Below are 4,810 nucleotides of genomic sequence, written 5' to 3'. Positions count from 1 at the left end.
GTATTACCGTTTAAAATGTTATCACTTATCATAAAATACCTCGGTGGCAGAATTGTGGTAAAGAGAGTACTTCCCATACGTACGTGATATTGGTCCACAAACTCAGTCCTCACAAAATATTATCAAAGTTTATTTGTAAGATATTGGTAAAGATTTTGACTCACTATCCCAAAGTGGAAGGGTAAACCTGACATAGATTTTCCCAGATATTTTATTGGAGTTGTCACGCTATTATTTTGATTTCTATTCCAAATACTTTTGATCAATTAAAAATAATAAATAGTATGATATAAAACAGTTTTTTATATCTACATTAGTCTACGTCCTACGAGGCCTACGCAGATTTTCATATTAGAAACTAGGATATTATGATTTTTGTTATTTTTTCGTCAACGTATTACCAAACAATGGATATATGAACTAGTTTGTGTTTGATTTAATTTGACAAATACATTTTCTTTATAACATGTACAGTAACTATTCATTAATTTTTAAAATATTAAGTATACATAGATGACTATAGAATTATGATGTTTTGTGTGTGATATTAAATGGGAAAAATGTAATTAAGTAAATTAAAAATAAATTTAGGTAATTTTCTATAGTAAAAAAAAAAAAAAAAAATGAGTTAAATGGGAATAAGGATTATTGATATTAATGAACAAGAGGTGTATACATTTGTTGTCCTCTACCTAAGAAGCCTTTCTAAGTTAAGCCAAACATCATAAGTGTGGTATACGTCATAATCGGTTGTGATTATTGTGAATTTAGTATTCATCGGTGAATAAAAGAAACCCTGTTGAAGCGCGTGTTGGTTGTAAATATATATTATTTAATTATACATACACTAATCCGAAAAGGTCTAGAACAAAATTTTTTTAAACAGTGCATCGTCCGCTTACATAACATAATTATTATTACAGTTATAACTTAATATGTAGGTAAGCATTAAGTAGGTATAATATATACGCTATACAATGCAAACAAGCGAATCGCCCGGTATAATCGATTGATCATAAATATTCGACGGATCACCCCCACGTTGTTTCAATATGTGTACGCATAATATGCCGTCGCTATTTGTTTTGAGTCAATATTATATATGGTACAAAATTCATGCCCACCGTTCGTAAACTGTATAATACTGTTACTGAGGGTCAATATATATATTTTAATGAACTCATTGTAAAGCAACCTCATCCGCAATAATGAACGTTCATTCATATTGTCTGTAACTCCGAATATTCCTGTATAAATGTCAACGCTACATACCTATGGCAATATATCTTTATAAACTATATTTTATATAAATTATCATATCTATATGTATAATATAATATGACGTGAGCCTAAGAAAAGAAAAAACTTTTTTTCTTCACAAAGTTTTTTTTTATATATATATAAATAAATGACTATCGTATCAACTAACTGTAAGACACTTTTCAATTCTGCGGATTTAAAGTTAGAGAAAACTGCTTAAAAAAAAAAACTACGTATACCATTGATATTAGTATGAAAGGTGATGTTCTAAAGGTAAGTATTTATTTTTTCGAAATCTTGACGTTGTCGAAATATATTTTTTAGATAATTTGTTATTATTTTTTATTGTTGTGATTTAAAATTTTTTTTTTTTTTTTGAAAGAATAAATAGTATTTATAATTATTATATATGTTTTTTGACTAAATACAAACAAAATTTATATTCTAACCGTTACAGCCTTGCAGGTGCCACAACAATCAAACGATAAAAAATATGAAGTTAACGTTGTATTAGTTATAACTTATAAACTTAGCTAGCTTGTCCTCAAAAACTGATAATTACGTTACTATAGTAATTTAAAATTAATATTTTTATAATTTTTTAATCATAATAAATTATTTTAATAATATTTAATATGATTCGATGTTTTTCTGGTACAGTGGAGAAAATATCTAGTAACAACGTTTTATTTTTTAATTTCGTATATTATAGTAGAACTTTTTTCTAAAAATAAAATAGAAAATAAATGCTTTACTACTTGACCTTACATATTTAGTTAACTCTCCTAATCTAAATTTTAAACACAATAAACCAATTAATTTTAATGTTAATACAAAATTTGGTTTTTATATATTTAATATGTTTTTAAAAAAATGTTCTGTTTTGAAATATTTATTTAAAAACGTGTGCTGTTTTAAAAAATCTTAAAATATCAAGATAATATAAATGTGAAACAAAAACATTTTTTTTTTTTTTGCAAAAATGTTGTATATTTTAGTATGCAGTAAGTAAAATGATTTAAAAAAAACATATTTTTAAATGAATCTAGAGTGAGAAAACAACCTTTACCTTCACCTTTATAAAAATATAACTAAGTATGTTTAATAATATATTATATTGTATATCTAATATTATAATTTTTCAAAGACGTATTATTATTTCACTAAAGTTTATGACAAATATATATTTTCAGTTTTCACGCACAATTTATTATACTACTACTACTAATAATAATAATATTAAAAAAACAGCAATAAATTCTAAAAAAAAAAAATTAAAATACGAAAACTGGTAATTTGTTGGCTACAAAAATAAAACATTAAAAAACAACAGTCTAAATGTGTTTTCACTTACTCGGTTTAAAAATAAACTAGTCGTTATTCGTGATTTAGCATTTTAGAGTAAACTACGAATTACTTCCCTGACATTTAAGTGGTCTTCTAAAGTCTACTTTGTGGAAACCAATAAAGTTAGGTTATAGTGCCCTACACATTTTAGCACTGCTGTCGACCATTACACATAAGTATTTTTTCCAGCTCTTAAGGTCATTGTTTTATAATAGTAACATTAGAAATATTTTCTTTTTGTATATTATTATAATTTATAAATATAAGTAGTACATTAGTATAATATATACATTAATAATGTTAAATACAATTAGTTTTTCTATTTTTTTATAAAAAAAAAAAAAGTAAAAATACATCAAAAGTCACAAAGCTTTCATAAAAATGTGGTATTTTCGTCTTATTAATATTTTAAGCATTTATTTTTAAAAGATTCACGATTAAGAGTCTTGAGAGTGAAAAACTTTCTTCACAGTAATTACGTCAACGAAATGAAATGGTTATGAAACCAAAAGAGCCCAAATTGTTTAAGTAAGTGAGTAGTTGGATTTTTTTTTTTTAATGGACATGGTATTTGTATGATAATTCTAATTAGACGGATCATAATAATGAAAAATAATTTTACAAAGAACTTTTTTACGTTTATTATTTCCGCGCTTTAAAAATAATTAATTTAAAAATAAAGTCGATAGAATACCGAAATTTTCTAAATGTTGATTTTTGAAAATGCTTTAATTATATAACATACCTCTAATATTTGTAACACAGTTATTAACAAATTATGTTTTATTTATATCGGAATAGCTAATAATAATAAATAAATAAATAATAATATAGTAGCTGACAGTGATACTTAAGCTATACGCCTATACGACGTAAATAAAATTATGGTGAACGTGGTCTATGGAATTATTAAATGGTATGTTGTAAAAATGACAATTAATCACAAACATTCAAACACATGATGTTATTTAATTTTAGACTTGATGACATTTTATGACCCAGTAGATATATTATGGAGATGGGCAATTTGTCTTAAAAGTTATAACATCTATATATCATATATAAAAAAAAGGGGCAAGTATAATGGTGTATAATTTCCGGATTTCCAAATCTAGACTTTATGTTTTATAAACAATTTTCGATTATTTATACGTACAAAATATTTAAAATTTTAAGATAATTAAAAAAAAATATTTAATACAGTAAATAAAGCTATCTTTATTAATAAGAGTTTTATAATAATATAATGAATATTATATTTTTTTATTTACACTGTTAACATTCTTAGATAATAATATATCATTAAGTATTTGCTTAAGCAAATTCATGTTTTTTTTTTTTTTTTTTAATATAGCTAAGTTGATTTATAGCAAATATCGAGAGAAAAATTGTTTATGGATAATTTAACGATTAAAAATTTATTTATCACACTATGATTTATAACCACGAGCATCTGTCAAAGTTTTTTTTAAGTGTTTTTCATAATATTTGTAGGTACACAAATAATCTAACACTTATATCATAACTTCGCACCTAACCTAACCTAACCCAACCCTATACTTCTCAAGGTCATAATTTGACATACGGTCATTCGAGATTTTTAGTCCCAAAGTATGAGATGAGGATAATTAATTGTCCATTCATCTTTATGTGCGTAGGTTCACATTATATTTTTAAGAATCATTTTCATGCGCAAACAAGATTTATTAATGATTTCAGCACTCTTCCGCCTAAAATTCTTGATGGGTCTTATTTTTTTTTTTACAAACTACCCGGAATCGAAATAAACGTGACGGGACGTGGGCAAAATGGTGTACTTTGAAATCGAATAAATATTCGTTTACATGGATGTAGAGAAACGATCCGTATACGAAACGACCGTGTTGTGTTGTCACCTGCGCCAAACGGCGTAGGACGTAATCGAGTTTACCGTTACAGTTTTGTCGTGCTCGTGAGTATAACTACACCTATAAAATATACATTTGCGAATAATTTATTTTATTATTATACCATTATATGGTAGAAAAGTTGTTGTATATTTGTAATAAAAAATATAAAAATGGTGCAAAAAATTATTGAAGAAATTTTATAGAACCGTGTAATATTTATAAGCATTATATTAGTGAATGGTTAATAACTGCTGTTGGCCAACTCGTTTAAAAGCTCAAATCATAACATATATATTATTTATTAAGCCTACCTA

The sequence above is a fragment of the Melanaphis sacchari genome, unplaced genomic scaffold (genome assembly GCF_002803265.2).
Source record: "Melanaphis sacchari strain LSU unplaced genomic scaffold, SCAv2.0 Contig103_pilon_pilon, whole genome shotgun sequence".
Classification (NCBI taxonomy): domain Eukaryota; kingdom Metazoa; phylum Arthropoda; class Insecta; order Hemiptera; family Aphididae; genus Melanaphis; species Melanaphis sacchari.
Note: the sequence above shows the minus strand (reverse complement) of the source record.